Raw genomic sequence first — 15,390 nt, forward strand, 5'->3', positions numbered from 1 at the left:
AGAATAAATAAATAAAGCAAGGTCTGAATCCAAATAAATAGATTAATTTATAGCAGATAATAATACTAACACAGATAAAATACTAATAGATGAGTATTTTCTCTACCAGTAGCAACATTTTCATGGCCAAGATTATTCAGCTTCCAAAGAACAATAAAATTCAGGTCTGCTACACTGTAAAACATGAAAACAGCAATAAAAAAAGTGCCTGCAACAGACTCAAAGATTCAACCAAGGCACATGGGAAGTTTTTTCAGAACAAGGAAGAGATCTTGAGTCTTCCAAAATCCCAGTGCATCTTACTCATTATCCCACAGTGGAGGAAGACTACTTACAAAGGACAGCCTTTTTACCCATCTAGGAAAAAAGTCTACTTCTTACTTTCTTCTAAAAGCACCCACAGAATTCTCTAGTGCCACATAACATTGATTGCTCATCTGTGCAGAGCAACGGCAGAACCCCCAGGTTACATACAAACATTTGCAAGACCACTCGCCAACCCCAGCAAGATCGGAGCTCCCTAGGGGTACCTGAGTGCATGTGTCAACATGTTCAGTCAATTAGTTTATTAGAACTAATCTCTAATTAGGTAGAGGATAAGTTATCATCAAAATCACAGTAATTCTTATTGGGCCGGAGATATTAGTGCAAATGGGAGAAAAGGAGACAGAAGCCTACAAAAGCATTTTGTGATCAGGACAAACTGGCAAAGCCTTGCCTACTTAATTATTATATTAAACCCTAAACAGCGTTTTATTTTGGGTACCTCCATCAGCACAGATGTAAGTTTGCAGACAATTAAACACACTCTGCAAAGAGTAATAACAAATAGCAGGCAATGAAGAAAATACCTTCCCGTTTTTTTATTGCATCATCTTTCTCATTTACCTTGGCTGGGAAGAAGTCTATCTACCATGCTGCATCCTGCCTCACCACCTCCCCATTGTCTGTAACCTGGCCTCACAAGAGGAAACCCACAGGATTTCAGCCCTCAAGAGGTGCAGCTCTTCATTCGCAACCGCTCTTTTCTTGTTCTCTGTACACTTGAATGCCACTGTCAACCACTCTGTTCAGGATCATTTTCACGTCGTAGCTGTGACTCGTCTTATCTCACCAGCCAGGAATAAAAAACAGAGAGCATGGCTCTTTGGAAAAGAGGTCATCTTTATTAATTTTGTGCAAGACATCTAGCGTAATGTGGACTTGATGCACCTTCAAGTGCCTAGTGGCTGCCAATGACCAAGACAGCTATATAAATTCATACATACCGATAATGTATTGCACACTCCCCTCTTACCATGCTCAATGGACTACATAGTAATCCTTCAAAGTTTCTAGATCTTTCTATTCCTGGCTCTTAACACTGTGGTCAGGATGGCCAGATCCCTTTCTTTTGAAAGGGTGGCAGCACATATCGCATCTTTAATTCAAAGGAAACACTGCATGGACTGGCTTCTCGTAGCAGGGTGGGAGCACTCTTTCTGCCTTTTTCACCCACCCTGTATTTGAAAAAAGTCAACATTAAGCTTTTAGCATCATTGGTGTCACCAAGGGTGAATGCGCAAATGCATTTACAGTTAACTGCTGAGGTCACTCAGGGCACAAGCAGTGGAAATAAATCGACCATCAGAAGAGTTTGGGTCCAGCATCTGACCTTTGTACAGTATCAACAACTTGTGGAATGAAATCTGGACCCACCACAGATGGGCTCAGGTTACAGACCAGGAAAAGAGACGGGGTTAGACTAGGTGATCTTTAAGGTCCCTTCCAAACCAAACCATCCTGTGATTCTGCAAATTTGAAAGCACACCCTCTCTTTATTTTTTAAATTGGTATTTCCCAGTATGGTAGATCCACTGGCACTGTGCGAAATGACGTGTGGTAGGCAGTTGGCAGAGCCTGAGGAGTTGCAAGAACAAGACATGTGCCCTAACAGGGCTAATCAGTTCAAACAACAAAGCCATTAAAAATATCTAGCAGCACCAAGGTTATTTGCTTGGTATCTCAAAACTACATCTCAAACAGCTAGCAACTTGGAAATAAAATAGAAAAGCCTGAAACAGGAATCTTAACAACACATGGTATCTTGATAGCCACATGGTATACAGAGCAAAGGCCCGTGAATTAACATGAAATTTTATTGTTGTTTAGACTCACACTTCTTTTATTTCAAAATTAGCAATTTTTTAATTAAATATTTAAGAAAATATAGAAGGCAGCAGATTCATTAGATTTGTTTCTAGACAAATGGAGAGCAACTAGTTCAGAAGACAAATTGATTAAACCTCATGAAATGTGAGGAGAAGGAGCTCATAAATGTAACAAACGTGAACACACCCAGGTAGAAAGGAGACCTCACAAGAGATACTACTAAGAGGAGAGACAAGAAAGCAGCAGCAGTTCCTCCAAGAAACAATACAACAGGTTAATGTGTGGTTGTGCCCTGTAAAAATAACCAGCAGAAGTTGTAGCACAAGATTTATTTGTCAAGACAGACACAGACTATGAAAACACAGTCAAATTGCTAGCAGTAAGTATAAAATCTACATAAGTACCTAGGTTTGAGAATCAGCATGGTTACAATAGAATTATAATGCAAATAAAACTGGCTAGCAACAAACAAAATCACTATTATCAATATGTTTATAACTAAAGAGCAAGAAAACCGTTGCTGCCCTAGTCAACACAGAAAAACTAATGAGAGATGACATCCAGAAGGCTACCATGTTTAGGACATCACTCTTCACCAAAAGGGTCAAACACAAGCAGTGACTAGCATAAATAATAGCAATAACAGGTAATATTTCAGGAGGAAGGGGAGAGAGAGAGAGAGAGAGAATGTGAATTAAAGTGTGTGTATGCAGGCACAATGGGGAAAACAGAACAAGTAAGCAAAACAAAGCAACAAAACCCAGGTAAGAATATTAGAGACCAAATGAGTCAGTTTAACTTCAAATTCCTGGGGAAAACAATCCAGAACAAATTAATTAGTAGCATTTGGAAGATAATCTTAAGTAGTAGCCAAAAGAGATTCACTAAATCACATTGCTAACTTCCTTTGACAGGGCTTCCAGTCAGGTAGGAGAGAAACTACAGATGTCACATCTTTCCTTTAGTAGTGCGTTGAAACTGCCTTGAGATATTTTAACAATCAGCTACAGATGCAAGAAGAATAAATACTAGTTCAGGATGTGTGAAACGAAGGTTAAATATATCATCGTCAGGACAGAGTAGTGATCTGGAAGGACGGAGTGAAATGTAGCAGGTTATGTACATGGTACTTGCCACAGGCAGGAAACATCAAATACAGAAATACAGAATGGGAAACAAGGCAGCGGGCTACAGCAGGTCACGAGACATCATACCGTTGTAAGAAAGACAAAGATTGCTATGAGATATAGGAGTGCAAAGCCTGAGCGTAATCTGCTGAACTCAAAAAAATCCTTCTACTTAACTCTGGTCATGTCTGAACACCTAGGAAAGATGTGGACTCACCAGAGAGGGTCTAGGGAACAGGAATGAGAATGTGAAGCAGTCTAGAAAAGGTGACTTATGGGGAGGTGGGATGGACAAGCTAGTTGTTAGTATGGGGGTGGAGGGAAGCACTGAAGGGATAGCTGTTATATTGGAAGACTACTACAAAGACAAGGGAATTGTCTCCTCAGTCCGCTATGGATAGGACAAGTCCTAACGAGCTTAACATGAGCACAGGACAGGGTCAGGTTAAACACTGGAGGAGGGAAGACAAGAACATTAAGAAAGTAATGGAAGGGTAGTGAAGCCCTGGAAGAGAAGGAGCTTTAAAAACAGCCAAGGCAAACATTTCTTCATAAAAGATTGCACCCTTGGGGCAAAGACAGTAAGTGACCTCCTGAGACTGAGACCTTATGGCTGGGAGCAATGTTCTAGGAAAGAGATGGTGGCAAACAAGAAGTGAGGGGAAGGAAAAGTGGTTTGATAGCACAGAGAGAAGAAGCACTGAGGGAAGCCAAGTGACAGGCAGGAAATTGAGGAAAAGAAAGATGAAAAATGAGACTGCCATTTCCAGGGAGAGTTATTTCAGAGATGTGTTAAGACTTCCATGAGCAACTACTTACACAGTTGTACCCGAAGTCAAGAGAAAAGGCAGGCTCTGGGTGCTTGCATCTGTCCTTGCTGTGGTTTTTGTTCCCATGTGTACCTTAGCAAGTAACACAGTGCAAGAAAAGCACATCCACAGAGAGGAAAACAGTTGGTGTTGAGGATGTAGCATCCACACTACCCATGTCGGCGTGGCAGGATTTGTATGTTTCGCTTGAAGGCAACTCTAGCCTGGTCCTGTGGGCAGGATACCTGTTTGTGGTCGGTAGGTGTTAAACACACTCCAGCAGAACATCTCCCATTCTGACTTCATTCTTCAGAAAGGAATCCACCTCATGTTCTCTGAGATCACCAGGCAAATCGAACCAAAGTGTGGTGAAGGCTGTACTTCAAATACAGACGCACCCTAAGCCAAACCGGAGGGATCCAGGGACCAACAAGTGGCATCCATATGGCAGAGAGCAAAGCAGGACAGGTCAGCTGCAGCAGACCAGCATTGCTTGCCTCAGCTGTTAGACAGATCTAAATACTTTGCAGCAACAAGCATGATGGGAGTGACAGTGCTAAATATCTAGGCACCAGGCACTGACTGTTTCAAGACAGCATACTGACCATTTTAACTGATATCTGATGTGACATATGGGCGCCTCGGGTAGGTATGTAAATACACTGTAACAAACCATCACAATGTTTTCATTGAACAACTGTATTTGCTTTAAAATAACACTGCTAAAAATCTGTTTCCAAAGTTTCTTTCTTTCTTCTCTTTAAATGAGGACCTCTGTCTTGGGACTTTCTGACTCACAAATTAAAACAGAAGAACCAAAACCAAAGGCCAAGCACCCAAGCCATCAATCCTTTACAGCTACTGAGTCATAAGAGTAGTAACCAAGACAAAGAACAATCCGGTTTCTCACTACCAGTTCCTCATTTCTTGTCAACATATTTTTCTTTCACTGATGCAACTTTCTTTTCCTAAAGAAGAGTTAAAATGTGTATGTCTGTGTGTGTATGCCTGTTTAGATTCTGAGCTGCAAGGCCATCCTCTGTTCCCTATGAGGCCCTTGCTGTGCAGCTTCTGAAATATTTGGCACCTTCAGACTCCTTGTCAAGGACTGTTTTGTTTCTTACTCTGTGCACATCACACATCCAGCTTGGTTCCCTGAATAATTATCTGGGCTTTGACTGGGTGGTTGATGACAAAATTTCTTTCAGGTCACTTCAAGTGATACTCCTATGTAAAACAGCAAACTGAGTTTTGCACATGTTGACAAGTTTACTGTTTCATTTCTGAGTAAAACCCTGTAAGTGTTATGGGATTCCTCCTTCTACTTCCATTTTAATTCTTTATAAACACATACACATGAAACATGGGAAAAAACCCACAAACAACCTCAACTAATATCAACAAATACAATTAAAATGTTTGCACAGAAATTCTAGATACCTTTTAATACAGGAGAGAAGCTACTGAATTCTGGTTTTATTCCCAGATTAATTAAACAAGGGGGAAAATGGCTGAGGGCATCAAACATAAGAATATCTTAACTGAGGATCCTAGCCAGCAGAGTTGTTTGCAAGGCAGGCATTATTTACATATTCTGGTGAAGTACTCCACAAGTACAACATTCTAAGGCAGTTACGAATTTCTAGTAGCCTCTGTCAATTCACATAAAACATGCTTTAACACCCAGATGCTATGACCAAACCCACATTAATCATAAATTCAAAACTCCTCTGAATTGGTGAGGTTAAGTCAAGCTTTGAGTTTAAATTTACACTGCCTTTGATGTGTAAATTAACATCCAAGCAGGAAAACTTACTTTTAATTGGCTTGGACAGTATATAAACTCTTTCTTTTTCAGTCTGCCTTCTGATTTTAATTGGGTAGAAAACTACTGTAAATATTTTCTTCTTTCTCACTCCTTCTTACCAAGTTTTTTTATAAACAAGTGAGGTATTGTTTAGCTGCTACGTAGTACATCCCACAGGGCCCAAACCAAAACAAGAGAAAAAGTACGTGTTCAGACTACTACAGAGCAGTTGGGTTTTTACATATTTTTTGATCACACGCTGTAGAACAACTTGCGTACCTCCAAACAAATTGGTCAGTGCAACTTATAGCATCTTTTTAGCTTTGCTTTCATTGTCTGTGTAAGGAGAGAAAAGCAGGCTTGGAAACTTTGGCAAATGAACCTAAACAGATTTGCTCAGCGGTCTCCGAGTCTCTGGTCAACAGTTCTGGGCTGTTCAAAGCCCAAGTACAAGTGCATCACTGTTCTCTCATTTAAATGTAGAATAATTCTAGGATTCATGGCAATGCCAGCTTAAAGTCAGCTCTAAAGAAACCCTTTGTTTTCAAATAAATCAGTGCCTGGTTTTAGATAATTCTATAAAGAATCCTATTCATCCACCACATAACATTATTAGTTAAGATGAAAAGAGCACCAAAGAGACAGCCAACCTCCAAAAAAATCTGAAGAAAAGTGAAATTAAACCAATCTATCTGGCATATGCCTTTAGAGTTACATATAATGTGTGTGGACCCATACACAAGATGCAAAACCCCACTGGAAACAGCAGAGTTTGTAATTGATACAAAAACTTTACACCAAGACAGCTGAAACTTTTAACTCTCTCACCATAGCAATGTAACTGCTCCGGTTTTTGGCACTGCTGCAAATATCACAATGATTTTCAAGGGACATCACCAAGGGACAGTTTTGGGGTCCCCTGACAGAGAAACCCCATAAGTTTTCAATCAGGGCTCTGAAAACAGGAGGATGGCAGGAAAGAGTTGTTAGACCCAACAATTCCAAAGACAACAGATACTCTTTTACCAAGGGCTAATTTGGGAGGGAGAAATTCAAATGCTGTTTAACGATTTCCATGCTAGTCTGAAAATCCAGAGCAATTGATCAAGCTACATTATTTATTTACAAGAAATTTACCATGAGTACTAGCAGATTAGCTCAACAGCACTGGATTCATTACTTAAATAAAATAGGAAGTCCTAGTATTTGGAAAAAAAAATCAGGAGGCAAATTGCATTCTAGGCTATCAACATCTACTACGGCTCTTGACAACCCCCTTCTGTTTCACTTCTTACCTCTCATAAAATATTGCTATGTACTCTTTAATGCTACATGCTCTTTTTACTTGCCTTTTATGAAAACATAGCATATATTTTTTTTGCCTCTTTTTTCCCCCCGTACCAGTCTGTGCATCAAGATGCACCATTACCATTGCAGCAAGGAAGCAGAAGTCTCCTAGTTCTTTCATGCACTTGTCTCCAGGCATCTGACAGCCTGGGTACTTTGCCAGGTAGGGTTTTTTTCTGAACTGTTCTAAATTTTCTCTGTTTTGTAGTTTTTGGTAGCATTCCAAACTCATAGACTTAATGCATCTTGCTTTTGCAAGGTATGGTTAAATCCCATCCAAAGGGAGGACAAAAGTTATTTTTTCTTTAATTACCTCCTGTCTCTCTTCCATATTCTTCCTAACATTGAAGCAAACCACATACCATAAACTGGAAATTCTCCAGCGTTTATGTAAAAGCATTCGTTTTCTGAATGCTCAGTCCTTACTTATTTACTAAACTTAGTATAAAATATAATTTAGGGCTTAATAGTGATCCCTGCTCATAAATACCTAACACTCAGATGCCAAAAAAAAAAAAAAAAAAAAAAAGTCCACACCTAAACTAAATACACAGAAGTTCTGTCAAGAGTCCTGCATACTGAGTACATTTGAATTAAAATACATCCTGCACTTAAGCAGGAACTACACATGGCATGGAAGAGGCCAGAAGACAGACGGTCGAAGGCTGCAGCACACGTGCTCTAAATGAGCTGGAGGCAACTGGATTTGCTCAGCCCTGAGAAGAGAAGGCTTCAGGGGCACCTAACAGCAGCCTCCCAATGTCTTTGAGAAGGTTACCAAGACAGAGACAGTCTCTTTGCTGCATTGCATTGCATAAGAAATCACTATGAGGATAACTGACCACTATGACAGGTTGCCCAGAGGGGCCACAGAGCCTCAGTCTTTGGAGGTTTTCAAAACCCTGCTAGACAAAGCCCTGAGCAACCCTGTCTGAACTCAGGCTTAACCCTATTTCGAGCAGGAGGCCACACTCGACACCTCTCAATGTTCCTTCTGACTGGAATAACTTCATGATTTGAGACGTTTGGCCCTAAGCAGCACTTACCCCTTCAGCGTATCTTCCCAGCTGAATCCAGAAACGTCACTGTAACAAAGTGTTATACGCAACACCACAGGACAATAATCCTCACAATTCCCCCAAATGCTTGCAATTTCTCATTAAAATATCAGTTTGAGCAAAGATTAATGATGCAAACCCCTGAAATGGCTATCAAGATAGTTTCTGAAAAATAAGAACTGCCTTTCCAGCCAGTGCCTTGTTTTAACAGCAAACAGGAAAGTCACAAGATCTCAAAAATTGGCAGACAGTTTGCATTTATTTAGATACCAGATTTCGCATCCTGTATTATATTGATAAATATGAATACTTGGCAGTGACTCCAATTCCATATTGCTCAATAAACACTCAAATATGAGGTGTAACTCCATGGGGTGCTGCAAATCCATTCTGATGCACCTGCTATATTAGCAATATTGGGTGCAGAATCAGAGGCAAAGCCTTCCCTGGCCTGATGGATGTCCCAAAATATTTTGCAACTAACAATACAGTGAAAACATTTTAAATATTTTTATTTCATCAGTTATTTCACAACAGTGAACAAGAGATGGAGAAGTACCGTTGAAGGAAAACTGATGACAAGAACTAGAAGAGATGGCAGCAGCAAAGCGGCATGCTGGTGCCTCACGAGCAGACGGAAATGTGTCGGTCTTCCTTCCCAGCAGAGGCAAAGGATCAGAAGCTGGTACCCCTTTGGTTTACTCCAAGAGAAACGTAACGGTCTGTCAAGTTATGCAACTTCTGCAATGGCAGTATTTTGCAATAGTATTTGGCAAGGCACTTAACACTAGCAGCTTGCGAGTCGCCCTCGGAGTTTCAAACAAGACTGCCAAGAAATAAGATGTGGTATCTCTTTGAATAAAGGAGCTCTGAAATAAATTTAGACACCAGTCTCAGTTATCCACACTCCCCCCCAGCCAGGTGCTTTCCTGCCCTAAAGCCAAGAAACACTGAAGTTGCAAAGCAGAGCATTTCAAATATGAAGGGATAAGGAATTTCCCTCTTGTAGTCAGATGATACTTGCAGGGTGTCTGAGAGTCCCAAGTGAAAACATCACGTGAAGATAAAACTTTACTTCTTCATTTGCTAAAGGCTAGAGAGGAAGTCTCTCAGCACAGAATTGCGTGAGGGAATGGAGTTACAGGTCAGGTCACAGACACCCAAATCTGTGGTACAGATCAGTTACGATAACATGTAAAAAACTGCGTAACACAAAACTGCCAGGCGGCTCACACCGATCACTGCACAGATACACCACAAGAGAGGAATCCCAGCATGGAGAATCCTGCACTGGGAACGGGTCTTTCTGGTAGGAAACACTGGACACTCTCCCCACTTCAGCCTCAGAAATTAAACTCTTAAACCAGGACTACAGACAGCTGTCACACCCACTCCAGATCTCAGAGCCCATTCTTCTCCTGGGCTCAGTTTTCTCCTAGAGCCCCTAACCAAGTGTTGCTCCTCTCCTAAAACATGGAGGATGCCACGGAAACTCTTACCTCTGATAACAGTCTCAGCAGAAGCAACCAAGCACTAGATCCCAGCTGTCCTCCCAGGGGAACACACAAAGTGCTGGAACAGAGTTAGCTTATCATACCCCCCCGTGTCAGCCTCCGGCAACGTGCTACATCTTCTACTGGGTGTCCCAGGCTAAAGCACAAGGGGAGAAGCCCACCCTTCTACTCACTTACTTCAGCCTATGCTACAGCTGCTGGGGGGAGGGGAGGGGGGGGAAGATGTGGGCTTGAACCCCTTGGGCACAGGGACCAGAGGCCAGGTTTCAACTACTAGAACACAGTTTACTCTTTAGACAAGTCCCACCACCTCCAGCTCTCAGGAGGTGAGCACTGGCTCCTCTTCTGGCAATGTTTTAAAAAGAAAGCCTATACAACTGCATTTTGAGACACAACCAATCCTATCAGCATGTGCGTTTACAGTGTGCCTGCCAGGTGTCCTAGTTTCTTCATCACCGTGATGATTAAAAAAAAAAGAGGGCTTTGATGCTCAACTACAGCAGCTCTAGATAAGGTGCTTAAGAACTTTCTGCTTAAAGAGAGAGATCCAATACATTTAAGACATTTTCAGAGTCAGAGAGACACTGCGTTAGGTGGTTTGGAGAAGTTGTGGGGATAAATTCTGTTTGAGAATTAGAAATGCAAGCATGAACCTGATTAACACATTTTAAAATGTTCTCACAGCACGCTGAAGCCCTTCAGTTCTACTTTGGAAAGTGTGTTTGCTTTGCAGGTTATTTTAGCATATGGATACTACTTAAACTAGAACAAAATGAATCCTTCAATATAAACACACAAAGTGCTAACTTCAAATAAAAACAACATATTGCTTTACTGCAGCTCAGTCCATATAAATACATAGATTACTTATGCTAGTTTCTAGTTCCTTGGCCTACAGGGGAAAAAAAAATTCATAGCAGTATAAGAACTCTATGACTTAGGAATGTCCAAAAATGAAGTCACAAAACACCCAATGGTGACTTTACTTTTGGGAAGTGCCCACTCCTTAAAAATAACATTTTTCTAAATGACAAATTAGACAGCCAAAAATAAATATTCATTTACAACTACAAATATATGTAATCTGATCTCAATTTACATGCAGAAATACAAGGCATTTGTGTATAAAATGGCTTGTAGCTGCAGGGACAAAATGCCCTAGTATTTGTATGCAAATTATAAAACTGAAACCATCTGGAAAATGATCTGGGATATAGGCAGGATAACCCAGGAGAGAGCTGATGTGTAGATGCAGCTGAAGGATCACAGCTCATTAGAAGCTTATCCTGTATGGATGGGATGGAAAATAAGATTTGACATACCCTCTTACACAGTGATGATTAACAAGAAACTGCAATTAACACACATGGCATTATAAGATGACAGATGACTTCCATCATAAATCCTAGATCCCAGGAGAGACAAGAGTTGCTTTGCATCTATTTTTATTTGCTAATACTTGGGGCATTTTATTTAATATACTTTTTTTTTTGGTTCTCAGCATACCCTATTCAAATATCTTGTTGCTGGGTCAAGTCAGCTTTGGAAGCTTGCAGCTACACCAGCTAGCTAGGCTGAAACAATTCTGCATATTAAAAAGCCGCAATCACTATTTTAAACACATGCCATTACAGTCAAATTATACACCTACTTGCAGATTGACTTTAAACAAGTAAAAAAATGAACAGAGTAGTAATTTTAAAGTGCCCACATCTCAACACTTGAACTACCAGCTCCCTGCAATACATTATTTTATAAGCAGAGTGGGCTAGGAACTGCCCAACTAATGTCCCCTGCAGGCCCTTTGAAGACCTCTGTTCAATGAGACCGAACATCCAGCTTTGTCAGGCTTCTTAGAAAGAATTATGTCCTTAGAGAATGAAAATGCAGACAGCAACAGTAAAAAGCAACAACTCTTATCAGTTGTTGATTATCAGAAGGAAGATCCCCTCAGAACAACATAACCAATGAATTACAAGTCTTGCAGTAGTCTGAATGCATCCCATGTCCCACCAGTCCACATAACTCTCCTTCCCCTCAGGAAATGTTTAATCCTCCTTCAAGGTAACAATAGAAACTGAATTCATCAGATTAGCATGAAAGAAATTAAATGCAAGGGCTGTCAGCATCTATTTTGAGTGTCCAATATAAACGTCAGTGCTGTTTCAATGCTCTGAGCACGTAACAAAGAGGCTTGTAGCACTTTAACTAGAGAGAAATACAGAGATCACTAACTGGTTTTTGCTGCCAACTAGTGAGTATTCCTGCTCTTCATACACTCCCAAAAACTAAGGGAAAGAGCTGGCAGAATTCAGACAAAAAAACCAGCTCTGCAGGAGCACCTAAGTCTCTGCAAGGAGTGCTGACCAATACTCATGAAAGAACTGAGCCAAAACCATCCTGCAAATACAAAGTCACGCAGGTGAATGTTACTGGATACTTTTTCAAGCTCCACTAGCTCTCCCCCTAACACAAATCCTCCAAGTCTGCGTCAGAATTTTACCTTCCCTGTAAAAGATCTGGGCAGGAAGTACAGGTACTTTGCAACTCCATCTGCACAAGAGGGGAAAATATAATTTTAATTTTCTCCCTGCCTCCAACCTTCTCTCGTATTGAAGGTGTTAAAAGGGGTGAAAAGGCAATTCCAGCTGTTGCCTCTCGGGCACAGAGACCACTAGAAAGAGACACTGCAGACCTGAACTGTGAGAACTGCTTTTCCTCTGTGAAGCACAAAGCAAAGTGAACCAGGGTCTCCCCATCCTCCTGGAGCACGGGAAAGGGCTCTCTGGAAAAGGGCTCTTCCAACCACTCTAAATGCAAGCGTTAAGCCATACCTTACCTCTTAAACGTCTGCTTCCAGCTTAGCATCCATCACCATCTACACGGAATTAAGCAGTAGAACTGAAATGGAGTTTGGTGGTGTGTGTAGCTGCAACCCAGAAACCAAACCCTTCCACACCCGGCCAGCCATGCAAAATAAAGCGTAATATGTGAAACTGCACATACACACAGTAACGCATAAAAACATTAGGGCAAAAGTACTAGCAGGAGCAAATAACACCGCTGGAGAAGGGTGGGGGGAAAAAAGAGACGCAAGAGGAGAATGTGAAATCAGGAATGATTTTGCAACTTCTTTGCAAATACAGTATCTAAAACTATACCAGCTGGGGCGGGGGGGGAGCCGAAGTTTGTCCATGTTTGTTTGTTTGTTTATCCCTCTGCCCGCCCTTTGCCCCCAGCCCGTACGTAGGTCCCCGCCGCTGCAGCCGCACGCCCACGCCGATCGGCTTCGCCCTGCGCGAGCAGCCGCAGCCCCCCCGCAGCAGGCGCGGGGCCCCGCTGCGCCCCCCGGGCACGGCGCGGAGCGGTGCGGAGCGGTGCCGCGCCACACGCATTTTCGGGCTGCAACAGCGGAGCGGCGAGTCGGCCCCGCGCCCCCCGGCCGCTCCGGACGGCCCCTGTTTAAAACGCCCGACTGTCCGCCGGCTGCAGGCGGCCACCGCGACCGCCGGACTCCCCCAGACCCCCCCGTACCTGCGTCCCGCCGGCCGGGGGTGTCCGTCCGTCCGTCCGTCTGTCTGTCTGCCCGTCCGTCCGTCCGTCCGCCCGCCCGCCCGAGCGGGCGCTGCCTCCCCGCCGCGTCCGCCGCGCTCCGCCCGCCGCGGCCCGGGGCTGGCGGGCTCCCCCCACGCGCCGGGGGGACGAGGCGGCCACGCGTGACCGCCGCCCCCCGCCGCCGGCGCAGGTGAGGCCTCCCCCGCTGCCGCCCGCGCCTCCCCCGCCGCCGGCCCGCGCCGACCAGCGCCCCCCTGGGCGGCGGCGAACGGCGCCCGCCGCGGGGTCAGGCGGGGACTGGGGCCGGCGCCCGGCCCGGCCCCCAGCGGCCTGACGGCGGCCCGGCCCCGGCCCGCTCCCGCGGCGCGCTCCGGGGCTGCAGCCGCCCGAGGCACCGGCACGGGCAGAGCACCGCCGGCTGCCGGCGGACGCTGGGAACCGGGATTCGAGGCCGGGGGCACCGGGGCCTCCGGTGAGGCCGGGGGCCAGGCGGGCTCCCCCACGCCGGGCACCGCCGGGCAGCACGTGCTGCGCCGGGGGGTCCCGCGCCATGGCGCGGAAAGTCAAGGGGGACTTTGGATGCCAGCGTTGCCGTCATCTGGCCAGCACAACGGATTGATGGGGCTGGGCAGAGGAAAGACGCGTCCGAGGCATCAGCAAGGGCGTGGGAGCACCCTCCCTGTCTGTCTGCTGGGCGTGCTTCTGCCTCGTTCCTTCGGTAGCTCCTTGCTCGCAGCAGGATGTGGTAAAAATAGTCACCGGTTTGTTCAAGCAACACTTGTTTTCTCTTTTTTGGCTGCTGCTTCCGTGCCTCCTGCCGCGCTTTCTTCCCCACGCATCACCGCAGGATGCGGCGCAGAAAAGCCCACCCTGCCCCCAGTTTGCACAGTCCTGCCTCGAAACACTTCTGCGTGTGAGATCTGTGGTTGCAAGCCTCAGCTGGCTGAGGCTTCCACACGGCACACCTAAGAAGGTGGCACCAGCCTGGAGGCTTCACCAAAACAAGGAAAACTTCAGGAAGGCCTTGGAGAGGGGATGTGAGACAAGGGAAGTTGTTGCAAGCACAGACAGGGCACAGGTGACATTAGTGAGTGGCAGAAAGAGGATGGCAAGAGGCTACTGAGAGGCAATAGCTCTTGCATCCTGAGATGCAAGAAAGGAAACGGAGACTATAGCATGGGCAAAAGTACAGCCTAGACAAAGAGCTCAATCTGATGGTCTGGTATAGTTAATCTGGTGTTCTAGTTTATCTTAAAAGATTGATAGCAACATTACAGTGTCCGTTCAGCACAGCTTGGATAGTTCCTTCCTTCCCCACTTCTAATTCAGCAAAGTGGTGAGACAAAAAGATACAGCTAAAAGCCACGTCTAAAGACAGGAATAAGCAGTTCTGGCCAAGATGGTATGATTTAATGTAGGCTTACTCTTATACTCTCTTCATGTACAGATTTTGCTAACACATTTTTAGTGGGAATGCTGGTTTAGCCCATTGTTATGCCCAGTCGTTTGACTGCACCAATAATTCACTTCTGGTCTCAGTCTTGTCTTTAGCCTGCCACCACTTGCTTCAAGTCTATGATCAAGCTGCTGCAACAATTGGCTGTTGTGTCAAACACTTCTCTTTCTGACTGTCAGCACCTTTAAAACTGTGCTGATGGTTCAAAATACAAACTTGGAAAATTGCCAGATTGTTTAGATAATTTATCTAGAAAGCTGAAGTAAATTTAAACGTCATAGGAACTACTGACCTGTCAGCCTTACCTCTGTGCTGGGGAAGATCTTGGAACAGATCCTCTTAGAAGCTAAGGCACATGGAGGACAGGGAGGTGATTCGAGACAGCCAGCATGGCTTCACCAAGGACAAGTCCTGCCTGACCAACCTAGTGGCCTTCTATGATGAAGTGACTACATCACTGGACAAGGGAAGAGCTACGGATGTTGTCTACCTGGACTTCTGTCTGTAGGGCCTTTGACATGGTCCCCCACAACAACCTTCTCTTTAAATTGGAGAGATATGGATTT

General features: G+C 44.2%; 1 protein-coding gene across 1 annotated transcript in view; it reads right to left on the bottom strand.

Moving 5' to 3' along the window:
• SGK3 (serum/glucocorticoid regulated kinase family member 3) overlaps positions 1 to 13,600 on the bottom strand; it is a 61,481-nt gene extending 47,881 nt beyond the window's left edge. Inside the window, exon 1 of the mRNA XM_055704246.1 lies at positions 13,348 to 13,600. The gene's annotated coding sequence lies outside the window, so the exon portion shown is untranslated. The remainder of the gene's footprint in view (positions 1 to 13,347) is intronic.
• Between the last annotated feature and the right edge of the window lie 1,790 nt (positions 13,601 to 15,390).

This window comes from Falco cherrug, chromosome 3 (genome assembly GCF_023634085.1).
Source record: "Falco cherrug isolate bFalChe1 chromosome 3, bFalChe1.pri, whole genome shotgun sequence".
Classification (NCBI taxonomy): domain Eukaryota; kingdom Metazoa; phylum Chordata; class Aves; order Falconiformes; family Falconidae; genus Falco; species Falco cherrug.